General features: G+C 46.2%; 3 long non-coding RNA genes across 4 annotated transcripts in view; 1 reads left to right on the forward strand and 2 right to left on the reverse strand.

The window, feature by feature from the left end:
* Window positions 1-1,289: 1,289 nt before the first annotated feature.
* Window positions 1,290-16,154, reverse strand: LOC132021550 (uncharacterized). Its single transcript, XR_009405389.1, has 4 exons — window positions 15,769-16,154; window positions 11,650-11,775; window positions 8,767-8,919; window positions 1,290-2,618 (listed from the first exon to the last, which is right to left on the reverse strand). It is a non-coding gene; the product is annotated as an uncharacterized LOC132021550 (long non-coding RNA).
* Window positions 15,906-25,452, forward strand: LOC132021555 (uncharacterized). The gene is made up of 4 exons (XR_009405390.1): window positions 15,906-15,972; window positions 18,140-18,310; window positions 23,308-23,493; window positions 25,316-25,452. It is a non-coding gene; the product is annotated as an uncharacterized LOC132021555 (long non-coding RNA).
* LOC132021559 (uncharacterized) overlaps window positions 20,383-26,113 on the reverse strand; it is a 35,811-nt gene continuing 30,080 nt past the window's right edge. For both annotated transcript variants that reach the window (XR_009405392.1, XR_009405391.1), the window contains 3 exons: window positions 25,451-25,561; window positions 24,679-24,765; window positions 20,383-22,808 (listed from right to left, as the gene is read on the reverse strand). This is a non-coding gene — a long non-coding RNA (uncharacterized LOC132021559). The remainder of the gene's footprint in view (window positions 22,809-24,678; window positions 24,766-25,450; window positions 25,562-26,113) is intronic.

Raw genomic sequence — 26,113 nt, forward strand, 5'->3', positions numbered from 1 at the left:
TTCCTGCAATTCTGAGACTGAGTGGCAAATCAAAATAAAAAACAAGGAATCTTGGGGGGAAGGGGAAGGAGGGAGGGAGCAAGATGGGCCTGGAACATCTCCTTACGCCAGCAAGCAAGGAAGTACTAAAAAGGGGGTAGGGGGTGGGGTGGACATAGGAGTGTCCCAAGCACAAAGAAGCCAGCTTGAAGGGGCTATCAATGGCCACATCTGGGAGATTTGACTAACAAAATAATGAAGGACCGTTAAGAGTTGTAAACCATTGGGGGAAAATAAAACTCTGTGAGTTCATACCAATAGTAAGTAAATGGAGAAGAGGGAAGACCCTTGCTCACAGCAGAATCTTGAGTCCCAGCTGCTAAATGTGAAGACTGGATGGGAGCTGGGAGATCATTTGCGTCTATCATAGTAAGATGACAGACGCAAACAAGAATCATGAACAGTTGCTATATGTCAACAGAGAAAGAGCAGGATATTTGGATGGTCCCAAAGTGCCTTCCTGTATATTGCTTATTTGGGGCAAGAGGGGAAACCAGTAATTGCACAGTGGAGAGATTGGATAACACCTTGACCCGGTGATCAGTGAGGAACAGATGGACACTGTATGGCTCCAGATGTGACATTCTGTAAGGGACACAACCTCATTCGCTTTAGTAGCCTGCTGGAGAATGGATAACCTGAATTAGGAGACACATTACCAGACAAACTCAAAATGATGAACATTGAATTTTTTTAAAAAGAAGGGGGAAAGAGCGGTGCCCGCGTGGCTCAGTTGGTTGAGTGTTGGACTCTTGATTTCGGCTCAGGTCGTGATCTCGGGGTTGTGAGATGGAGCCCCCCATCAGGCTCCACGCGGAGTGTGGAGCTTGCTTAAGATTCTCTCCCCTGTCCTTCCCGCCTTGCTCATGCTTGCTGTCTCTCACTTTCTCTCTCTCTAAAAAAAAGGGGTAGGGACAGAAGTGAACTTTATCCTCAAAAATGCCAATATCATAAAGGACAAAGAGAGGGTGTAGAAATGTCTCAGATTCAAGAAGGCTAAGGAAACCCGACAACTAAATATGATACATGGCCCTTTACTGAGTCCATTTCTAGAGGGGGAAAAAAAGTGTTGTGAAGGACATCATTGGGTCAGTTGATAAAATCTGAAAGGGTAGATTAGTTCAAAGTACTGTGCGGATATTCAATTTACTTAGGTGATAATTACACTGTGGTTATGTAAAATAATATCCCTCCCGTTAGGAAATACACGGTGAAATGCTTAGGGGGCAAGGATAATGAGGTAACTTATTCTCAAGTGATTAAGAAAAATATATATGTGCATATGGGGGTGAATAAATGATAAAGCAAATGGGGTAAAATGTTAACAGGCGAATCTACATAAAAGATACACAAGCGCAGTATTTTTATTCTTGCAACTTTTCTCTAAGTTTGAGACAATTTACAAATAAAAAGTTTTTCTAAAAAAAAAAAATCTCAGGAATTTAACCTTTATTTGTTGTGGGCTTTCGGTTCAATTACGAGAATAGGAGAGCTAAAGAGAGGAAAAATAGATTTAAAAGTCGGTGATACACTACTATCCGTGTGCCACAATTTTAATGTAATTTTGACCTTGGGAATAAAGGTCATGTGTCTCAAGCAAGCAATGACCCCAAACATACACATACAATGTGAATGATGTGTTTAGGAGGATTCACTGAATGCCAGTTTCTGAAACAGGTTATTTCTCAACCTTCTGAAACGAGCTTACTACAAATTCTGCATGTCCTTGGTAATTAGGATCAAGATTTAATGATCTGGCTCTGAAATGTGTGTATGACAGGACCAGGAATCTAAGCTATCACGTTTTGTACATAGATCTAAGAACTGAGTTGAAAGAAGTTTCAAAGCAGTAAGGTCACTTCCGTTCTCTATCAGTAGCTATGCATTAATTCTCCCATAAATTCATCATGTCTCTGAGTTAATAGAATCTTTGAAGCTAAATCAAGTCAATTTCCATTGTCCCATTGTGGAGCTTTTGAACCGCGTTCACTAAATTATCCTATTTGATGGCTACCTTGAAGATGGCTTTTTGGTGATCCTACGAAAACCCCCAGCAGCAGTGTGTCCCAGACTTTCCACACCACCCCATTCGTTTCATTATTTAATGGCAGCTCAAGGCAAATAAATGCAGTAAGGTATACAGTAAGTAAAACAGATATCAAGATAATGTAATGTGATCGCAAGAACACAGAAATGGACATTAAAAACCTTAAAGGTACGTCTTTAAACAGACCTTAGATTCCTTATTTGCACAATGAGGAACTTATTGTGGATTTCTCTAGGAAGCTGTTACTCAAAATGTCATTTACAGACTGTTAAGTATGGACATTGGGATTAAGGGTTTGTCATAGCCAGTCTCCAAAATACCCCCAGTGATTCTCATTTCTATCATCTCTTTCCACATCAAGTAGAGCTAACAGGTCTAACCAACAGACTGTTAGAGAAATCACAGTGTGACTTCTGATGTTAGGTCATTAAAGATTTTGTGGCTTCTACCATGCAGTCTCTTGATTCACTTGCTGTGGAGAAAACCAGCTGCAGTGCCATGAAGACGTTCAAACAGCTCCATGGGGAGGTTCCTGTGGTCAGAAACGGAATACTTTTAAGTCTGGGAACAAGTCAAGGATGCCTACTATCATATCATCTATTCTACAGTGCGCTGGAGCTTCCGACCAATGATATAAGGCAAGAGAAAAGAAACAGAAAGCATGTAAGTCAGAAAAGAAGTAAAATTGTCTTTTCATAAATGGAATGATTATTTATGAGAAAATGTGAAGGAGTCTCCAGGGGAAAAAAAAAGAGAAGAAGAAAGAAAGAAAAAACCCAACTAGAATTAATAAATGTAGCAAGGTAACAGAATACAAAAACCAACTATATTAACATATACTAGCAGGGGTGCCTGGGTGGCTCAGTGGGTTAAAGCCTCTGCCTTCGGCTCAGGTCATGATCCCAGAGTCCTGGGATCGAGCCCCGCATCGGGCTCTCTGGTCCATGGGGAGCCTACTTCCTCCTCTCTCTCTGCCTGCCTCTCTGCCTACTTGTGATCTCTGTCTGTCAAATAAATAAATAAAATCTAAAAAAAAAATTTACTAGCAAAGAGCAGTGAGAAATTGATAATAATTTAAAATACCATTTAAAATAGCATAATAATATTAAATACTTAATGATAGATTTAACAAAATGTCCAAAACCTACACTCTGAAAACTGCCAGGCACTGCTAAGAATAATTAAGGAAGACCCAGGTAGATGAAGAACAATACCATGTTCATGGTATTTAATATTGTTAATTTTAATTTTAATTTATTGAAATTTAATAATAATTAATAATAATAAATTTATTTTATTAATTTTAATTTATTAGATTTAATATTGTTAAGGTGTCAACTCTCCCCAAACTGGTATGTACATTCACCACAATCCCACTTAAGATCCCAGGAAGCTTTTTAGAATTTAGAAATTCCAAAGTAATTCTAAAATTTGCATAAAGTACAAAGTACCCAAATGAAAAATAATTCTGGAAAAAAACAAAACTACCTAGTCATCTACTTCCTAGTCAAAACAGTAAGGTATTGGTGTAAGAATAGACAATGGAACAAAGTAGATAGTCCAGAAATACACACATGTATATGGTCACCTGATTTGACAAAATGCCAAGGTGATTCAGTAGGGTAATTCAAATGGTGCTGTAATAATTGGAAATCTATATCCCCCCCAAAAAAAAACAGAAAGAGATGTCTCAGTCTTTCATGTCATGTAAACTCAAAATGAATCATAGACCTAAATGTAACCCATAAAAATATACAACTTCTATAAAACAACATAGGAGAAAATTTTGCAATCTTGGGATGGGCAATGATTATTTAGGTGTCATATAAATGGCATAAATCATAAAATTTAAAAATTGATAGGTTGAACTTAACATTTTAAAAGTTTGCTCTTTCAAAGATACCATTCAGAAATTTAAAAGGCAAGGTACAGACTGGGAGAAAAATACTCGCAAAACACGTATCTGATAAAGGACTTGAATCCTGAATATATAAAGAGCTCTTACAATTCAAAAATATGGGACAACTCAACCAAAGTGGGGAAAAGATTTGAACAGTACTCGCTAAAGAAGGCATACAATGGAAGACGACTCAGCAATTAGTATTTACTGATATATGCAATGGATCCCAAAAGCATTTATTTTTTCAAAAGCATTGCTTTAAGTGAGAGAAGCCAAACACACACCAATGTACTGATAAACTTTTATCCACTCATTATCCCTTTGTGACCATCCAATGTACTTCTATAGCAGAAACAAGATAGGGGCACCTGAATGGCTCAGCCTCCAACTCTTGATTTCCCCTCAAGCCATGATCTCAGAATCGGAGACTGAGCCCCATATTAGGCTCTGTGCCCTGCATGTATCCTGTTTGGGATTACCCAAACAGAAGCAAGTTCTGCTTCTTTCCCCTCTCCCTTTCCTCCTCCCTCTCCCCTTCTCGCCACCCCCCCAATAAATAAATAAAATTCTTAAAAAAAAAAAAAAGAAATTAGATACATACTAAATTATTTCTTCTAGTTGTAAAATTGGAACAGTAAAATTCCCACCCATCTACATCACAGGTTTGTTGTGAAAGTAAATCAAGCCTTAGAACAGTAGCTGTCACATAGTAAACGTGACATACCTGGCTGCAATTAGTATTTACGTGTTCATATTCTGAGAACTAATTATTAGGTTAATAAAAAGTCAAAATGATAAATCTGCCAAATTCATCTTAAGGGAGTGTTAAGGATTTTTGTACGTATAGGAAATGTGGAGTCAAGATACCTGGGAACTGTCCAGCCTCCTATAAGTAATAAGCCATCAAGTGAGAACAGGATCAGGGAACTAGGAGCCTGCAGGGCAAGACCAACACTTGCCTTTTCTAGACGGAGAAAAGGAAATCCAGAGACAGAAAGGCTAAAAGAACAGACCTGAAATCCCAGTCAATAGCTCCAGTCCCTGTTTGGGGTTCTTCTCCAGAATGCTCTGCCATAGGTAAAAAGGCTTTTTTTTTTTTTTTTAAGTGCTTCAGAAAAGCCAGACGCATGACACATAAGAGATAGCATGAGCGCTATAATGGGGCAAATAAATCCAGACCTGCAGATCGGTTCCCAGAACCCACATGACAACGCACACCCTCGAGGTGCCTTGTGATTTGAAAGGTAACAGGCCACCAGCTCACCAAATCTCCTGTGATTCCTGATCGAATCCTCCCAGCTGTTACACCTGGGAAAGATACGACCGTGTTCAGCCAACAAAGACAAATTCAAAAGAGGCAGCAGCAAGTTCTGCTGCACGGTGCACGGCTACCAATATTCAAATGTGCCCCTCGGAGCTGTGTCTAATGTCGGTGGCATTTTTTTTTTTTAAAGAGATATATCCGTTTCAGTCGAGGCTTTTATTTCCCTTTCCCGGTTCTTCAGTGCCTGGACTAGAGAAAGGGGTTGGGGAGGGGGCGGTGTGCTGGAAGAATTCCCGGCTATATGACTTTTTAATTTAACGCCCTTGAGGAGAGGGCAACAGCAAGGAGGCAGGATAGAGGTTTCAGGGCAGCGGGCCACAGGCAACAGCTGTTAGCGCCACACCTTCCATGAATATGGGTTGCAGCTGTCTCGGCCATCATTCTGTCAAGGTAATGCCTTGCTTCCCGTTGTCATTGTATCTCAGAATCAAACTATTTGAATTCCAGACACATCGACAGCACACTGACGGGCCCCTGCCAATTTTTGCAGCTGGCTTGGAAAAGAGCATCACGAAGCATTACTCATTTATACGACTCCCAGGCTCCTGTTGTAAATTCAGCGTGCAGGACTGCCTCCAGGTGTGGCCCGTCAGCTTAGCTCTCTAATCCTGTAACCCTTTACCGCCAGCTCCCTCCCATCCATGTGTGCAAAAAAAAAAAAAAAAAAAAAAAAAAAAAAATCCCCAGGCCAGCTCTTCTACCTCTTTGAGTTTCTGTTCTTGTAGACAGAGTCCCAGCTGTGGGCGCTGGCCTAGACACGGAAGCCGCCTCTGCTGCCTGGGTCAGCCCTGGGGGGTGGAAATCCCGAAGCACAGAGCACTGAACTGTGTCCACAGCTGCCTTTCCAGCATTTTCATACAGAGAAAATCTGGCTAAAATGAACAACCGTCCTAGAATAACAATGCGGCTGATGATGCTTCATTCCTTGTTGGAATACGAGGGAGAAAGGATGTTTTGTTTTCTCTTAACGATTTTATTTATTTGTCAGAGAGAGAAGAGAGAGCACAGGCAGGGGGAGTGGGAGAGGGAGAAGCAGGCTCCCAGCTGAGTAAGGAACCTGGTGCGGGACTTGATCCCAGGACCCAAGGATCATGATCTGAGCCCAAGGCAGACACTCATGGGTGTGTTTTAAACAAAAGGACTACTTCCAAAAGCTTCATTACATAGTCCCACCAGCAGCCCCCTGCATAGAAGAGCTGCCAAGAGGGGGCTCTACAAGCACAAGTCTGGGGTTCTAGGTAAACTGTGTCCTGCAGGGATCAGCAATGATCGCATTAATCCAGTCAGATTCTCTCCCTTGAACTGACCCATACAGAGAAAGTCACAAAAGCAGAAGAGAAAGAGGAAGAAGAGAGGCAAAAAATGAGTTACTCACATGACTGGAGTGTGGTTCGCTGGAAAGAGAATGGAGAAACTTGATACCTTGATACCGGCCCAAGCCCTGGATTAGTTTTCCATTCTAGGATTCTACACCACGGAGACTCACAATTCCTATTTTCCCCATGAGATCCTGGTGGTTGGTCTTCCTGGGTATCTTGGAGATAGACTCATGACCGAGAAGCCTGTTGTCCTTGGTACCATCGGTAACCGTATAACCATCTATGCGGGAGCCAGATTACGTTTTGATTCTTTTAATCGCAGCCGACTGGAATCTCAGGGTACCAAAACCTTGAACTGGGCAAATGGGTTTCACAGATCATTTTATTCCTTATTAAGTACACTGCTCTAAGCAGGGCCACCACCAGGTCCTACAGCATTTTATACAAGTTTGGGAAAAGCCACCCCTTCTTCAAGTTAAAAAAAATTCTATTAAGGGGCACCTGGCTGGTTTACTTAGTAGAGCATTTCCCTCTTGATCTCAGGGTCATGAGTTCGAGCCCCATGTTAGGGGCAGAGTTTACTTTTTAAAAAAAGTTGTATTAATTATTTCTCAACAATAACAATTGCTTAAGAGAAAGCTATTCTTATGAAATACACAAGTAAGTTATTCATCTTAAAATAATGGAAAACCCAAATGTTTATAATACTAGAATCCTAAAGTCACTTAGATCTAATAATCTGTCATAAAATAGACATCTTGCCTTGGAAGAAAAAGCTGTTCTGTTTTGTTTTTTTTTAAAGATTTTATTTATTTATTTGACACAGAGAGAGATCACAAGCAGGCAGAGCAGCAGGCAGAGAGAGAGGGGGAAGCAGGCTCCACGCCGAGCAGAGAGCCCAACATAAGGCTCAATCCCCTAGGACTCCAAGACCACAACCCGAGCTGAAGGCTGAGGCTCAATCCACTGAGCCACCTAGGTGCCCCAGAAAAAACTGTTTTTGACTGTTCTAATGATTACTTTTTTTAACAGCTCATACCTTATAGAAGTGATCATCAGATGGATAGTCTTATGGAAGTGTGGGCTTTACGTTGGTTTTAACATATTTAATTTTGAGATGCTACATTTTTCACTGATAGTGTGCTGGTAAAATCAATTACACCTTGAAAATTTCAGTTATTTGGAAATGGATCCAGTAAATTATTGTCACAAAAACACTGCAATTTTTTTTTAAGATTTAACTTATTGAGAGACACAGAGAGAGAGAGAGAGAGAGAGAGAGCAAGTCATGGAAGGAGCTGAGGAACAGGAAAGAGCAGGCTCCAAGCAGAACACAAGGCCCCACTCGGGGCTCCATCCCAGGACCCTAAGATCATGACCCAAATGGAAATCAAGAGTCAGAAGCTTAACTGACTGAGCCTCCCAGGTGCCCCAACACTGCAATATTTTGATGGGAGATAGTAGGTTTTAAAAGCTAATCTTAAAAAAAAAAAAAGTTAATCTTAGATTGTTAGTTTTTCATACATTAATGAAGAATGTCTGAAATTATTTAATAATGCTCATCAGTCCATTTCAATTGCACATTTTCACCTGGCTTTGGTACTTTCTATTGATAGTAATTCTCCAAATCATAAAAGAAATCGAGACCCTTGCTCCTCCAAGTGCCTAGGATCAGGGCATCACCAAGAGCTTGTTAAGAATGCAAAATCTCAGGTTCTACCCCAGAATTACTGAATCAGACTTTGCATGTTCATAAGATCCCTGGAGAGTTTGCATGCACATGAAAATTTGAGAAGTACTGATGTAGGATTCTGAAAGAAACATGATATTCTTTTAGCAATATAAGCCTTTCTTGAATGATTTTCTTAGTCCATAATGTGCTTTCAAGGCAATGATATTCATTGACTTTGGGTTCCTGTCTAATTTTGCTAATGTAGTAAGTAGTTCCCCTTATCCAGAGGGGGATAGGTTCCAAGACCTCCCAGTGGCTGTCTGAAACCATGGATAGTACTGATGCCTATATACACTGGTTTTTTTCCTATACATACATGCTTATGATAAAGTTTATATTTACTATAATAAAAGTTATATGACTGCGGTCTCTCTCTCTCTGAATGTCTTACTGTGCTGGACTCACCCTTCTCCTTGGGATGAGGTGAGATGATAAAATGTCTAGTGATAAGAAGAAGGGAAAAGGATAATGTAGGTGTTGTGACACATTTAGGCTACTGTTGACCTGGTGAGGAGTCAGAAGGATCGCTGGCTTCAGATTGCACTTGACTCTGGGTCACTGAAACACAGAAAGTAAAGCCACGGGTAAGGAGGGACTACTGTAACATTAATCTTACCTTCACTCCAAATTAGTCCTGAGCAATGCATCTTAAAGAGGATATTTTCATAAGTACACTTTTGACTTGTATTTTTAGAATCTATGTTTTTATTCATATCATCAGTATGCACTACATGCTCCCCCTAATTAAGTTTTAGTAGCAAGATGGCATCTACTCAATTTTCCCATCTCATATTCAACAATGATTTTAAATTTTATGTTCCGTAAATGCATTTTCAATATCCTCCAACATTTGGTTGAAGCAAAAAGAGTAGTTACATAATTTCTTGGATGATATAAAAAATTCAGTGCTGTCGAAGTAGATTTTTGCTGCATCATTTAATACCAAATGTAAAGAAGATGCAAAACAAAAAACAGAAAGCCCTAGAAAATACTGAGAATCTTCTATAGTGGCCCACTGTGTTCTCTACACATACTTGTGGCATTGCTGTATCCAATTTCTCCTTGAGTCAGGTTTTATGAGTAGTCTTCTGAAAATCCATATATGCTTTTTTTTGGTCTTGTCATGTTATGTTGTTTACTCCTTTGTCCAAATATTCATATATTTATTTTTTGGAAGTCCACAAGTCTAATCGCATTATCTGTTCTACATGGCTTATGCCAGGGGTTGTAGCTTAAATAATCAAATAGAGCACCTGGATGGCTCAGTCAGTTAAGCATCTGCCTTAAGCTCAGGTCATGACGCCAGGGTCCTGGGATCGAGTCCCATATTAGACTCCCTGCTCGGTGGGGATCCTGCTTCTCCCTCTGCCTCTGCCCCTCCCACCTACTCATGTGTACTCCTTTTCTCGCTTACTCTCTCACTTGCTCTCATATAAATAAATAAATCTTTTTTTAAAAATAAAATAATCAAATAATATTTGCATTTCATACCTTTTTCAAAAGTAATTCATTCATTGTGTCTACCATAATTTTAATTATATGGTTTTAAATTTCATGCCCTAAAAATGTGCAATACTATTTGTGAATCAATGTACCCCTTATGTTACCGAATTCTGTACCATTTCTGCCAAAGGAAGGCAATTTTCATCATTGTAATTGTAGTTTCCTGGGTAATCTTCTCCCTCCATGTAGACCTGCCAAAAAGTGTGTCTCCCAGTGTGGTTTCTCATTGGTGTGGTATCTTTGTTTGCCTCTCTCTCACTATACGGTCTCTCAAACCACATTTTGACTTTGAATTCTTCACACTATTGTTGAAATGCATTTTACCTTCTGCTCATTAGTAATATGTGATACCTACTGCCAGTCCTTGCACACATTTTCATTCCTCAGTTGATCTCTTTCCCCATCTTTGAAGAATTTGCAATACAGTTAAAACACAGAAATCACAAAGATAGAATCATACGAGGGTTTTGATGACCAGTTAGAATTTATAAATAATTTCTGAAAACGTTCTACCTGTGCTAATGATAGTTAAATTTGACAAAGTGTGGTGAAAACTTGATGAAATTTAATGAAAATGTATTTAAATGAAAAATTAACTTTCTTACAAAAGACAGACAAATTTCAACCAGATTATTGTTAATACTCAAATTGCTAAAATATTCAAATTACATAGCCAAATACCTGGATAGGTAATGTCCAGTTTAATGTTTTTTTTTCCCCCTTCTACTTTTCCTCAAAGTTAACAGTTACACTTGGCATAAATATTTGTGGTAAATTCACATCCTAATCCAGCAGCCTTTGTCCCTACCCCCATCCATCCTTTCCAAAAATGTACCCAATGATCTAAATTATTGTTTGTCATTTTCCTCTGTTTCCTGATTCTGAAACTAATTTTTCAAACTCTTCCATAGTGTCTGAGCAAAAAGTCAATAATGAGTATTTTCTTTTAGAATTTACATGTATGTAACATACAAAATATATAAGTAACAAGCTGCTAAACAAGCTGCTAAAGTGTTAACGTTCTTACTAACAGAATATCATAACAATAGGCAATTGCTATTATGTAATTACCAGATCCTTAAATAGTAATCTCTCTAATTTATGTGCATATAATTTATTTTGTGGATTATTTGACCATATGTAGTTTGAGGGTGATTCATATAGTAATAAAAAGTCCTTGTAGATTTACACTGGGAACTCAACAATACCTTTTTGAGGACAGCGAGCAGCAGATGTTTTGATGCAATGTGAAACATTAAATTAGCAGGTGTACTGATAACAATGGGATTTGTTTTTAAATACTCGCCTATCAGCATATCAATGAGAAAAGCAGTTTCTTGTTTAGAAGCAGAAATGTTTTCAGACGACGTTAGATCTGTGGTGGATTTTGATTACTGACTCATTTTTCCTTTGTGCACGGAAGCAGAACAAAATATATTAATCCTCTTAAAACAGACACTTTACCGCCATCTGCCGGGAGGTTATAATCAACAGACCAGTCCCCCATGTTGGCAATAAGCAATATTAATAAATGCACAAAAATGTTCAGAATAATAAAGACGTCTGATGTGACTCATGTCCCCTTAGACGAGGAGTACATGTGTGGTGTCCCCCTGTAACAATCCTATGTGGCTGCCCCAATCCCTATCTAGATTTTATTCCTGTTGCTTTCAAATTTCTGCCAAAGGAGAAAAATTCTGATTGTAAAACCATTGTTGGGCCCAACCTGGTATTATTGCTTGTTCATACTGTGGGCTGAAATCATGGGAGGGGGATACAACTTACAATTTGACTTCTGCAGAATGACGACTCACTCCAGCAAGTCACCCTAGGAGTTCAGGACTTTTGTCACTAGCCGGGGGACAGAAGACAGAGTTGCGCTTGGTCTCCTTGTGGCTAAAACCACTGACCCTACAGGGAGTGGGAGTAGAGGAGTGGGTGAGCCCAAGCAAAAGATCAAACGGAAAAACTTCTTTCTAAAATTAGGGATGAGCCCCCAGGATCTCTGAACAAAAGAACTTTAGGTCGGGGTGGCGGGGGGAGGGAGCTTTACACATATTAGTCATAAGTCTTCAGTGCAAATTCACAAGCATCTTGCTAGAAAAGGTTAACACGACCTCTGGCATGCTTTGCTTAGAAACAGTGGTCATAAATCCATTAATATTTTCTGTTCTCAGAAGAGGACAAATTGCTAAATGACAAGGTGATAAGAAAACCCCATTACACAATCCCTATGCTCTTAAAATACTGAGTTGAGTCTATACATTCCTTGCAACTAATAACAGAAAAATTTAATATTACCAGTAACTACTACAGGGCAGCAAGTAGTCCCAGTACCTTATGAGTACCCAGTACTCATAAGGAGCCTGCATATGTTGAATGAATGAGAAAAACTCTACTCCAGAATTACCCAAAACAGGCCAGGTAAGCACAGAGCATGCAGAATTCGGGGATGAGGGCAAGGATTCCAGAAGGAGGTGTGAGCTGAGTTAGGTCTTAACAAGGATGCAGAAGGTTTGCAGGAGGAGATGAGAGAAAAGGCATTCCAGGTGGAGATCAGAGTAGCAGAGGAGAAGCAGGAGTACCCAGAGGGCGCCCAGGAGGGGAGGGAAGGTCAGGAAAGCATGGTGACAGGGTCTAGGGAGGTCTAATAGGGGCCACTGGATCCGGTGACCTCCAAGGGCGTGAAAGCCAGACTGCAAGGGAGGATAGTGACCGGGAGAGGAGGGAGGGGAGGGAATAGAGGAGGAAGTTAATTAGGCTACCCTCCCTCTCTCCTTCTGTTAACTTTTTATTGTACAAATACATATATGTGTGTATATATACACAATCCATATATATAATATATATAGTACAAATATATATACTTAGTATAAGTTACTATGCATTTATATGTAAATATTTATAATAAAACATTTCCTGCTGTGTTTTATATACATGATATGTATATTTTATGTATGCTATATACAGCAAAGTGTACATAGTATACAGGTCGGCCAAGAGCTGATTTCGTGACTCTTAACAGCATAGATGAGTTTTCAGAGCTACTTCTTTTTTTTTTAAGAAGTAAAAGGAGATAGTAAAAGGAAAGAAATGGGACAGTAGCTTGAGTGGTAGAGTTAATGGAAAGGGATTTTTTTTTTTTTTAACCTTAAAGGAGCATGATCTTGTCAACAAGAGGAAAGAGGTAAGAGGGAGGGATTCGATATTTAAGAGAAAGAGGAGCTAATGGACATGAAGGGCATAGGCTCAAGGTAATGGATGTAGCTGACATTGAAAGTAGAGAAGAAACTTCACTCTGGGGCAGCAAGACAGCAGCAGAGGGGTCAGTGGCTGGGCGTGTGGCCCCAGGGGCCAGAGAGTCCTGGGTTCCATCTGAGATCTACCATAAACACAGACAGGTAACAGTTACTCTGGCTCTTATTCTAAACTTGAATTATCAGGATAACAACTGAAACAGCAACAAAAATAGCAATGACCCCCCGTTGGAGTCTGATATACCTAGGATCACCCTGAAATGGGACCCGATTTCAAATTAACCTCAGCCACGCTCCCTAGAAGTCTATCCTGACCTTCACCCCGCTCGATAACCTTACTGCCCACTTTGTGTTACCCACGGAATCTCAGAAAGCACTGTGCCAGCCTCTGAATGTCCCAAAGATATTCCAAAGTCAAGTCAGTCTGATATGCTAGGGATAGAAGCTGAGATCCCAACACTTACGGGGACCTGGGCCTCCAGGGCCTCCCCAAAGGTTACTCTCTAATGGGTGTTACCACTAATGGGTGGTCCTGGAGGGAGAGGATGGCAGAACTCAGTTGGTCCAAAGACAGAGCCTATCATCTACATTGAGATAACCAGAGCAGAATGTGGCCAGCCAACGTATGTTGCCAAACCTCCTTTCCAAGGCCCATACCAACTCTTCTTCCAGGGGTCCATATTTCCCACAGAGATAGGATTGGGGTAAGAATGTCTTCGACTTCATCCCATAGTCCCTGAACTCTGACCTCCTGTTGGCCCCAATCTTGTCGGAGAAGCTCTCCCCCTAAAGGAACTGGAGTTCCGTGGCTAGGACAGACTCACAGATGAGGCTGGGCACACCTGGGGCTCTAATCCACAAGGAGTGAGAGAACACTGGATAGAAAGTGAACATAAAAAGCTCCCTTGCAACAAAATCAAAGCCAGACTCTCTAAGATGGGAACTGAAGGACAAACTGGTAGAAAGAAGGCCAGGCCACTAGCAGACCCTGGGGGCCACAGATTTGTCTTCTCTTTGGGTAACCAACCACTTACTGGTTTCCCTGCCTCTGACATTCTGGCTTCACAGGGGCACTGTTCAGACTTACCACTCTCTTAATTCTTCGAGAGCCATGTGAGACAAGACTGGAAAGTTCAAACAGAACCTTAGCAAATGCTGGAGTAAAATACAAACTGGAAGCAGCATGGGGTACAAATTGGGCCACAGAGTTAGAGAGATCACAGCATCCAGAGAGGAGGTGAAACTTGCTTCAAGATCTCTGGAATCCACATGAAGTTTCTGCTGCCTCGGTTATATCCAAAAGTTAAAAAAGAAACCCAGCCCAGGGGTGCCTGGGTGGCTCAGTGGGTTAAACCGCTGCCTTCGGCTTGGGTCGTGATCTCGGGGTCCTGGGATTGAGCCCTGTATCGGGCTCTCTGCTCAGCGGGGAGCCTGCTTCCTCCTCTCTCTCTGCCTGCCTCTCTGCCTGCTTGTGATCTCTCTCTGTCAAATAAATAAATAAATAATCTTAAAAAAAAGAAAAAGAAAGAAAAGAAAAAAAGAAACCCAGCTCAGAAACAGCGGAATGTGGTGGTTAAGGGACCAGACCCCAGAGCCAGGTGGCGAGGGTTCATGCTCCAGCTCTGAGATTTGGGTGACCTTTGACAAAGATCTAATCCCTGGCTGCCTCAGTTTCCCCACCTTAAAAACAAAGGTGTAGTAGTGCCTACAGCATAGAGTTTTTATGGGGATTAAGTAAATTAATCTATGTGAAGCACTTAGTCTTTGTCTCACAGCAGGTATGAAGTAAGTGTGGAATTTTATTATTGTTATGGACTCCCTCAGTGTGACTAAGGGAAGAGAAGTGGAGCCCACCTGGTAGACAGGCAAGGAGACATGAATGAGATCCAGGAGATGGTGGCTACCGAGGAGGATGGAGGCATGAAGGAAAAATGAAATCCAGGGTGAGAAGGGGTTGGGGGATGTGGAGGAGACATTCAGGTAAGACTGAGATGGGAAACCCAGCAAGAGACCCACACATTCCTGAGCCTGGCTGTCCTCAAGACTCACCATCCTTCCCACTGGGTAAGAAATCCTGAGGACTAAGGGGGTCCGTTCCCTCAGCCTGTGTCCTCCCTTCTGGCTGCTTAGACCTCGGAATTCCAGATTCAAACTGCAGCAACCTACCGCCAGGCTCTGCCTTCTTCTAGCTACACCATCTCCGGATTACAGACTCCCCCCCCCCCCCCCCCCGGGTCCCCCCCCCCCCCCCCCCCCCCCGGTGGGCACACCCCTAGGCTCACAGGTGGCCAAGGGGCAGCTATTTGTAAGAGGGTATGAAAGCTTAACTCGCGGGCTGAGGTGTCTGTCGTTTGTGCGCTGGCGGGAGGGGGGCTCATGGTGGTAGACGGAGCTGGGGCTGGGGGGTGAGGTGTCGCTGAGGAAGTAAGGGGTCTCCCAGTGCGGGGAGAATGTCCCTTCCTGTCCTCTGAGATCCTTCTGAAAACCTACGCGCTGACGGAGAGCGGGTGCTCCTTCCCCGCCAATGTTGCTGTCTGACCCACTCCGGAATCACTGAGCCCAGGGGCGCCGCGAAACCCGGCGGGGTCTTTGGGTAGAGCTGGGAACCTAAGGGACCTGACATCGGGGAAGCCAGAAGACAAGTAACCTGATTTCCGGGCGCAGATTCCAGCCGCCGCTCGGCTCTGCGCGCAGGTGTCCGCGGAGCGGGGCGTCCCGGCCGCCCCCGGGTGGGAGGTGCCGGGCTCCGCTGCTGCACGCCCACTCCACCCCCAGCGCCAGGAGCCCAGGCCGCCCGGTCACACCTCGTCAAACTCCCGGCTTCGGGCTTTCCTGCGAGGACGCGCCGGAGGTAACGCAGCCGCAGCGCCGCGGTTGTACCGACGGGCGATGGTCACCCACCTCTTGGGGGGCGCGGGGTGGGGACCCCTGCCTGCGGCCCCGGCGCCGTAGGCTCCCACCCGCGTGGCGCTGCAGCGGGGCCGGGAGGGCCCTGCGCCCTGCTCTGCTGCCCTCTCGGCGGCACTGGGCGGACCGCCGGACCCGGACCCCCGAGGCGGCTCCGGGTCCCCGAGCGCGGCCAGCGCCACCTGCCGGACGTCGCCCGTGCCTTCGTCCCGGCGAAGCGGGGAGAGAAACCCGGAGCGGCGGGCGCAGGGCTGGCAGCCACCTGGGAGCTGGCTTGGTACCCGAGAGGGCTCCGGGAGGGGGTGGTGATATCACTTGGTGCTCAGGAGCGAGGACGTAAGCCTGGGGAGCAGCTCCTCCTTTTACCCCTGCCCTTGCAGCCCGGGCGGAGCGCTCCGGGTGCTTTTCGGGCGTCTGTCCGCTACCTCGCGGGATCCTAGGGACCGGGGTACGCCTGGTGGCTGCTTGGGGATCCCCAAGCCGGAGGGGAGAGCACAAGATCCAGCGAGCCCCGCAGCGCAGCTGGGGAATGGCGCTTGCAGGTCGAACGCAGAGAGGGACTCGTTCTTCTGCAAGAGGCAACGTTTGGGGACCGGGTAACCCCTACCCCTTGTCCCAGTCTGACCAGGAGGACCTAGAAAAAGGCTGTCGGGTCTCTTGGCGCTGCAGGGTGCCCGGGAGCAGATGGGCGTTTCCAGTGAGGGGCGCACTTCCTCCTCTAGCAGCAGGCTCACCCCTTTCGCCCAGCCTCGGGGACTCGGGTCTCAGTGTAGAGGTTACAGCTGAAGTCTCTGGCCCCGGTTTGATAACGATGACGGAAAAGATGGTCAATGATAGTTATTAATAGTAGCATATAGCAGCTCCCTAATGGGAGGCTTACTGTTAGCAAGCGTCCTGTTAAGCCCTCACCAAACGTGAACACTAATCCTCTTGCTGAACCCTTAAAATATCCCTGTAAGATTTATTCTGGGACTTGGAGAATTTTGTATTACACATATAATATTTACATATGATGTGACCTACTAGTTATTAAATAGCATATAATAATATGTATATTTGGTTGACTGGTATTTCATAATGACTATGGAGACCCCCTGCTTAGAGCTCAGCTTCAAATTGTCTCAGGTGGGGAGGCTCTATCTGATCGGACTAATATATCTGGAATATTTGGAGTCAGCTGGGGAAGCAGAAGTCATCTGAGGAGAAAACTGACAGGAAAACAGGATCCTCCAGTACAAGCTGCGTCTCTTTTGGGAGAGGAACCCCTGGGTCCACCTACTTGCCTCTTAATTACAGATGGTCTCTTGGGTTAGTCCCAGCTGGGACATACACAGAGGTCAGTGGTGTTTGAAGTGTTCAAGAAGATTGGAAGCTGGGAGGAAGAAATTTATATTTATGTTATCTTTTCTTACCTTACCTATGTCTACAAACCTTTAGCAGAATCAGCGGTGACCATCTCCAAATCAGGTGCCGTTGCAAGCTATTTCCGTGATTTATTTTTTATTTTATTTATTTATTTATTGCCACTCAAATATCGGAATAGACCTATGAGGGATGTATTATACAGACGGGGAAACTGAAGCATTAGGGGAAGTACCTTGCCCACGGTGGCCCAGGCTTATGCGATAGAGCGGGCAACTCATCCTGAGCCTCAGGCTCCCACTCTGGCTGCCTATTCCCCCAGCCCAGGGGTGCCCCTTCTCTGACCCAGGACATGCACTGTCTCACTTCCCCTGCTCTGGCAAGGACAGTGACAAGGGGAAAGCATGAGCTGGCCCTGGCAGAGACTGTGACAAATCATCCCTTTTCTTTGATGCCACATGCTTTTTAATCTGGAAGTTAAAATGAACCTCTTCGGGGCACCTGGGTGGCTCAGTCAGTTCAGCGTCTGCCTCCAGCTCAGGTCATGATCTCAGAATCCTGGGACTGAGCCGCACATCGGGGTCCCTGTTCAATGAGGAGCCTGCTTCTCCCTCTTCTGCTTCCCCTGCTTGTGCTCTCTCTCTCATACTCGACCTTGTTCTCTGTATGTCAAATAAATACCATACCATAATATAAAATAAAATGAACCTCCACAGGATTCAGCCCCAGTCCCCTCACCTCTCCTACAGGGAAGCAGGCAGGTTGAGCACTTCAAGCCTCTGCAGTCTGTTACCGACTCCACCAAAGCAGACACACCAACCGAAGACCCAGCCATGATGACGTATTTGTGGAGTGAGGTACTCAGCAAAAATGCCAGCCCGGGTGTGTTCATAGTTCCCACAACACCACATGCTCAGACGGTGAGTTGTCATTCCTGCTTCCGCTTCCACCTGTTGTCTAATCTCTCAGAACACAAAGAAGTCCGTATTTGTGGGTTGGTGAAGCAAGAGATGTTGCAGACCCTGGGTTTTCTGGCCTTTCCCCCACCCCACCACCATTCACAGAGATGGGTAGCGAGAAGTGCTGATCTCAGAGACTCCCCTCCAAGCACTCATCTCTCAGGGGAAGGGGCCCATAAGGGAAGCACAGAAGGGGCTGCTGGCCATGGGGCTCAGCCCTTCGCCTTTGTTTCCTGAGGCTCTCAGGCCCTGGATTTCACACTGGGAACTGGGGAGCATAATCAGCTGCCCCTTTGTGGGGCCCTGGGCCTGAGCTGTCACAGGAGAGGCAGTAAGCTAACGTCTCTATTCCAGGTGTTTAAAAAGTGTTGGCTCTGAATGATCACTTATGTCACACAGAGAACAAACAAAAAACAAGAAGCAATTAGATTTAACCCATGTTGATATTTTGAAATAATGTGCTTTAGAATTCTTTCTCTCTCTCAGATTAAATAAATCTGCTCCTAAGAGCTGTATCTGCTCCTGAGAGGAAACGTTCATGGAGTTGGTGACTGGCTCCCATGTATATTGTTATATTGTATATTGTTACTTTCCTTTAAAAAAGAAAATTATTTATTTGAAAGAGAGCATGTGAGCGTGGTGTAGGGGACAGAGGGAGGGAAAGAAGCAGGTTTCCTGCTGAGCAGGGAGCCTGCTGTGGGACTGGATCCCAGAACCCCAGGATCATGACCTGAGCCAAAGGCTCAACTGACTGAGCCACCCAGGTGCCCCAATATATCCAGTATTTTGTACTTTCCTACACAGCTGTAAAGGCAAGAGAACTATGTCATATGGCTTTCTGTGTTTTAATTTTCATGAGGGGCATCATACCGTATGAGAGTTTCTTCTTAATGAACCCGAGACTCCTTTACTTGACTGGGTATCTGTTCCTGAAGTATTGTGAAGATGGGAGGGTCTGGCAAATCACCCGGCTGGTGACTTACTCCAGACAAAAAAAAACCTTTTTTCCCATGATTTTTGTCCCCCCAAGTACATTTTGTTTTTTTGTTTTTGGTTTTTGTTTTTTGTTTTTTGTTTTTTAAGATTTTATTTATTTATTTGTCAAAGAGAGAGAAGGAGGGAGCACAAGCAGAGGGAGAAGCAGATGCCCCACTGAGCAGGGAACCCGATGTGAGACTTGATCCTAGGACCCTGAGACCATGACCTGAGCCGAAGACAGGTGCTTAACCCACTGAGCCACCCAGGCATCTTCCCAAGTACATTTTGAAAGGCAGACATCTGGGACTGAGCTCTCATTGTCCGTGTCTTTTGTCCACAGTCTAGGTGAATAGTCTAGCCTAGAAGGGACTGATCTCGTCCTTTTCTCGAGAAGGAATAAGGGAACAAGCCCATTGAGAAGTTTCTTGCTCAAGGTCACAAATCAGTCACTGGAGAGAGAGGAACACTCATCCGATCATTTATTAATTAACTAACAAATATTTATAGAGTATCACCTGTGTGCCAGGAACACAGGTACCTGGAAAACCTCAGGGAGTCAGAAGAAGGGCATTCCTATCTTTTTGCACTTATATTGTAGTGGTCTGAAATACACAGCAAACTAAACATATAAATCACTTAATATTCACAAGGGTAAGTGCTGTGGAGAAAAGTGAAAGGCGATTCATATTTAGGGACGGTGGGCCTGTCGGTGGGGGGGGCCAGGTTGCAGAATTAAATAATATGGTCAAGATAAAACTGACTGATGCGTTGGGATCTGAGCAAAGACGAAAGGAAGTGAGGAAGAGGGAAGAATATTCCAAGCAGCAAGGACACCAGAGCAAGCGCCCGAAGGCAGGAGTTTGCTGGCCAAGTTGTAGGGACTGCAAGAGGCCATTGTGACTGGGGTGGGATACTGGAGGCACTGAGTGAGGGAGGGACTAGGAGGGGAGGGGCCGAAACGTCAGTGATGGGCCACATCGTGTCGGGCCCCATAGGCCATGAGGAAGATTTCGGTTTTTATTCTGAATGAAATGAGGAATCCTTATAGGGTTTACATGGAGCAGTGACTTGATCTCATTTAGGTTTTAGTATGGTCACATTGGCAGTTTTGTTGGGAGGAAACCATGGTCGGGTAAAGCATGAGCTGGAGGTTCCTGGGAGGACAAGCTAGCAATGTAGGCCAGACACGAGGTAGCCTTTCCCAGGATGAGCAAAGGAGTGGTAAGAAGTGAAGGGGTCCTGAGCCATCCGCTCCGCTGTTCCCTTGTCTCTGCGCTCTTCCCTGTCTGTTTTCTTATCTCATTCAGGTCTCTGCTCAAGTAGCATTTGATTAGAGAGGCCTCCTTTGACCAACTTGGGTAAAATGTGAATATCGTGCCTATATATACCCTTCACCCCAACCTTATACTGGTTTTTCTTCATAGCGTTTATCACCCTCTGGCATATCTCTTTTTTCCTCTTATTTCCCTCCCCTGACCAGAGGAAAAGCATTCGAATAGTAAAGACTTGGTCTGCCTTGTTCACTGCCGCATTCCCAGGGCTCAGGATAGTACCTGACCCATCACGGCAGCTCCAAAGCGATGTGTTAAGTGACAAAGGCCATGAGTGGATCTCATCTTCTGTATTAGTTATCTACCACCGCATAACAAATGACCTGCAGATCAAGGAGCTTTCAGTAAGAGTCTCTGAGGGCCGAAATCTGAGGAGTGGCCTTATGGGACTCTGTGACTCAGAGCCCCTGTGGGGCTGCTGTCCAGCCGTCAGTTAGTCCTGCCCTCACCTGGAGGCTTGACTGGAGCGGGAGGATCTGGTTTGGAGGTGAATGTCTCACGGGATGTGGCTTTTGGCAGAAGGCCTCATTTCTGAGTGTTCTTCCTTCCCTCAGAGCAAGTTATGGGAGGGAGAGAGAGACAGAGAGAGAGAGAGGTGGCTTTTATAACCTCACCTCAAAAGTGACCTGTCATACTTCTGCCATACACTCCAATCACATGGACCAGCCTTGAGATGGTGTGGAAGGAAACTACACAGACACATAAACACCAGAAGGCAGTGACTGTGGGGCCCATTGTGGAGGCTGAACACAGCATTCCTTTTCCTTAAGACCTTTCTGCTTCCAGCTCCAGCTCATCATAGGCAGTAAACTGATGACCCACAGCTGTATTCAGGGCACGTGGTGTGTGTGTGTGTGTGTGTGTGTGTGTGTGTGTGTGTGTGTTTTATTTTGTTTGACAGAAAGAGAAAGAGACAGAGCATAAGCAGAGGGAGAGAGACAAGCAGACTCCCTGTTGAGCAGGGAGCCCGGCACAGGGCTGGATCCCAGGACCCTGGGATCATGACCTGAGCGGAAGGCAGCCACTTAACTGAGCTACCCTAGTGCCCCAGGGCATATATGTGTTTTGTTTTGTTTTGTTTTTTTAAAGCAAAAGCCATTACCGTGTTTTAGGTTATTAGGGGCAACATTTCAAAATAAGGGGAGGGCAGGGACGCCAGGGCGAAGGCTCGGTAGTGAGGGGGAGGGGCTGGATGACAGTTGGGCAGTTGGAATGAGGAGGCCAGGACGAATCTGAGACAGTTGGAAGGTGGCCCTGACCAGGGCAGCGGGATGTGGGAGACAGAGGAGAGGCACGAGGCAAGCAGAAAAATTCCACAGGCCAAAAGAAAGGATACAGAATAGTTTCCTGCATGGAGAGAGGGAAGTCAGGACCGGAGATGATCTGAGACAGGGTTTCATCTGCCTTCACCATACTCGAGACAGAGGTCCTGCCTTCTGGGGCTCACGGCCTGGCGAAGGAGGTAGGGATACTCAAAAGAATCTAGCCTGCAAGGCTGAATGAAAGAAATTTGCCCAGAAAGCTGCAAAGCCAGCTGGGTCAATAGCAGAGGAAGGGGTTGGACGTAAGTCTGGGGCTCTCTGAGACCAAGGCTGGCCCAACAGGAGGTGGGGTCCGGCAAGCCCAGACATGGGGCTGGGATAGGACTGAGCCTGGGGGAAATAAATACACAAAGCTTTGTGAGTAAATGCATCAGGGAACGGGAAAGTTGCTCAAGGGGGAAGGAGGAGTCCATAACCCACCCTGGAGCACTTGGACAGCCAGGGACAGAAGGCTGGAGGGGTTTCAAGGACAGGGTCTGGAGCCCGACCGCTTGGATTTGAACCCTGGTTCTGCGCCTGGTTGGTTGTGTCTTCCTCGGTGGGCATCACCTCTGGGCTTTAACGTGCATCTGTTGACTGGCTGCTTGGGTGAAAGCAACACCTACCGATGAAGTAAAATGAGGAGAAGGTCGCTCTGTACCAAGTCAGGGCTGAGTCGATGCCAGGCAGCGCCCAGGGCCTTAGAGGGGGAGCAAGAGCAGCTGGAGAGGCTCCCAGCAGCACCACGGTAGGGCACCATCTCTGAAGTTCCAGGGAGGACATGGCTGTAAGGAGCGTGGGGTCGGGATCGCAGCAGCGAACATCCACTGAGCACGCGAGGGCAGCCACCTGCGAGGAAATGTTACCCGCTCAAGTTTACCAATGAGGAGACGGAGGCGCATAGACAGGGAGTGAGTGGCACAGGGGCCCAGGGCGACGCAGACGTGGAGCTGGGACTGGAAAGCCCGTCTGTACAGCCCTTCAGCCCCGGTGCCCACTGCCCTGCGGGAGCCTGAAGGCAGCGAGATTGACCCTGTGGGCGGGGCCAAGGGCGTGGGGGGCGGAGCAAGGTGTGGAGCAGGGCTGGACTGTAGGTGTGCAGGAGAAGGTTCAAGGACTGGCAGCACCTGGCACTTTCTTTTAATGAGGTTAATGGAGCCATTAATGTGTTTTGTTTGTTTGAGGGAGAGTGAGCGAGAGAGAGAATGAACAAGTGGGGAGGAGGGTCAGAGAGGGAGAAGCAGACTCTTTGCTGAGCAGGGAGCCCGCTGTGGGGCAGACCCCAGATGAAGGCAGCCGCTTAAATGACTGAGCCACCCAGACGACCCATTAATGTCTTTTTCAATAGGAGAGGAGCCGTGGTAGAATTTATTTTGAAAGCTGCCTCTACTTCCTCTGTGGGATGTGAATGGAGCATGCGCACAGCTGAAGGGGGGAAACCCGGATGACCCGGCAGCGTCCTGTAGCAGAACGGCACACTGAAGAAATCGTCCAGGGAGGGACCCGGGACTCTTGGCACCTGTGAGGACAGACAGTATGTATACCTCCGTGCAAGGGTCGTGCTGGAGGTAGGGGGCTACTGGGGTTTGTGTGGGCAGAGAAGAGAGCACAGTTCTGAAGCTGGGCTCTGCTGCGCCCAAGGGACCTCTGGGTGGTCATGTCGAGCAGGAGCTGTGGTTGGGGAGTGGTGCTCTGGATGGGTTCTGGGAAGGAGGTGATGGTTTGAGAGCTGTCAGCACAAAAATAAAAGTCCCAAGTCTGGATACAGTGTGGGGGAATCAGAAGATGGCTCAGCCTAGGAGAAATGAGGTCAAGGTTTTGTTTTATTTTTTTAAGATGGGCCAGACGTGAGCTGACTTAGACACCAGTGGGAAGGAGCAGGTGTGCAGGAGCAGGGGCAATCCCAGTGTGGGGAGGGCACAGTGAATGGACAGGGGTTGCTGCGAAGTTTGGAGTCAAGTGGACTCTTGGGATCCGCCCTGGGCAGAAGAAGGCAAGGTGCAGGGACCTCCGGTCCAAGGGGAGGGGAGACAGGTTGACAGAGTTGCTCTAAATGCCAGAGAACTGAGCCAAGAAACTTGGGAGGGAGCCCCAGTCAGCACGGAAGATGGGCTGAGCTTGGAGACCAACTCCCCCTCCCCGACCCTCAGTGGAAGAAAAGGCTGATCTTTGTCAACAGGACCCTGCAGCCTACGCACAGGGGAAGAGGTGGACAGGAAGCTGAGACTTGGCTGGCCCCATACAAAGGAGGGGCCGCAGCATCCCCCACCCCCTGCATTGCAAAGGCTTGGACAGAGAGGTATGCTGCAGAAATGAGGGTGCGGATGGCAAACCTCTGCAGCCAGGGCCACGGAGCTTGGGTGGCCCTTTTACAGGGGTGTAAGGAGTCTCCTGGGAGAGACTTCATCCTGAGAAACAACAAAGCCAGCTTCTGCTCCCTGGTCCTTCCACTCGAAGAGTAGGAAACTACCTAGGGGGTCCCATAGGGCAACAGCCAAGCTCAGCAGGAGAGGATGCATGCATTCGTGAGAACATCTGAGATGCTCATGGCCAGGGGACGAGGGACCCAGGTGGACTTGCAGAGATGTTGGGGAAGGTGAAGTGGCCGCAGGGTGCTCGGCTCCGCTTTCCCACCCCAGCCGGGGCCGCCTCGGGGTTCTCTGTCAACATCGTACCCACAAACCGCCCTTCACGCCCCAGTCACACCCCTCAGCGATACCTGCCATGTCCAGGGCTCCATTCAGGAGCCCACGGGGGTACATCCCAGGATTCTCACAGCCTCGTGGAAGGGGTGCCTCAATGCAGACTTTGTGAATGAAGAAAGAGAAGATTGGACATTGTTTTCCTGGGGTGGAATCCCACCGCACCTCCTCCTCCTGTCTTTTCACACCCAGCTTAATTCCAAGGTTGACCCCTTCCCTGGGATCCTCTGGCAGGTGACGATGCCAGTCAGGTGCAGCTCTCAGCCCGCTCCTGCCTACAGATGGGGAAACCTCCGCCCCCTGATGATGGGAGTTCGTAGTCTTTAACCTCAAGCAGGCACAGCCGGGTGGGTAGGGGGGGTCCTCTCTGGCCCACTCTTCTGAATGACTATTTCATACCTCCTTCTCCTCTGACCTTCAGGGAGCAGCCTAGGGCTTGGCGTGCTCCTTGGTTGGTGGCGGGAGACCAAGACAGAGCTCTGTGGGGTCTGTCCCTGCATGGCCCACTCCCCTCTCGGGCCCATAGGGATCAACTCAATGAGCAGATTCCCCACAGTTTGGCAACAGCTGCTCAGACACTAACATATCTTGCATGCTCTTGGAAGAGAAGCTGTTTTGCATAGAATTTCCGTTAATACTGCCCTTTTTCCTCAGTAGGTGCCAGGCTGTGGAACCGTGACAACTGCCCTCCACGACAAAACGACTCTGTCCTGTCCTGTCTCTCTGTCTGCGGAGGGGAAGAAAATGCAGCTGCAAAGGCTCTGAATGCACAAGCCGGCTATGTCTCACCTGGGAGGGCTGAGGTGACTCCGGGCAGTTGGGGGGAGAGGGGGGTCACCACAACTCGGACTTCTCCTGGAGCACGCCTGGCCTCGCGTACCACCTCCGCCTTCAGAGCTCCTGGCACCAGGGAGAAACAGGGTGTCATTCGGCCTAGATGACCTCTCAGAGCCTCCGTGCTCTGCCCAGCCTTGTCAAGAGTGGTCCAGCTGGGCTTTATTCTGTACCTGCCCCAGGGCCATGGTCCTTTGCTTCCTAAGGAATTCCCAATTATTGCCTCTTTGAGCCAATAATTAGTTAGGGCGCTTTAAAAAAATGTTAGGTAAAAACATTTAAAAGTGTAGTAAGTCTACCTCTGTAACTAAGCGGCTGTTGGAAACAGGCATTTCCTCTTTCTTCTTTCTTTTTCTTTTTTTAAAGTATTTATTTGTTGTGGGGATGGAGAGAAAAAGCAGGAGAGCACACGCAGGAGAGCAAGAAGCAGACTCCACCCCTTCCCCAAGCTGCTTTCGGAGAGCCTGCTGCTGCCCCAAAGCCCCAGAGCTCTCCAGATACTGTAAACACTGTGGGGGGAGGCAGCCCCCTGCAGACTCCTGCCACCACCACCCCCCGCCCACCTCCCACGAAGTCTCACAGGGGCTACATAGCCTGGAGTTTCCATAATGATGGTCA

This window comes from Mustela nigripes, chromosome 1 (genome assembly GCF_022355385.1).
Source record: "Mustela nigripes isolate SB6536 chromosome 1, MUSNIG.SB6536, whole genome shotgun sequence".
NCBI classification, from domain to species: Eukaryota; Metazoa; Chordata; class Mammalia; order Carnivora; family Mustelidae; genus Mustela; species Mustela nigripes.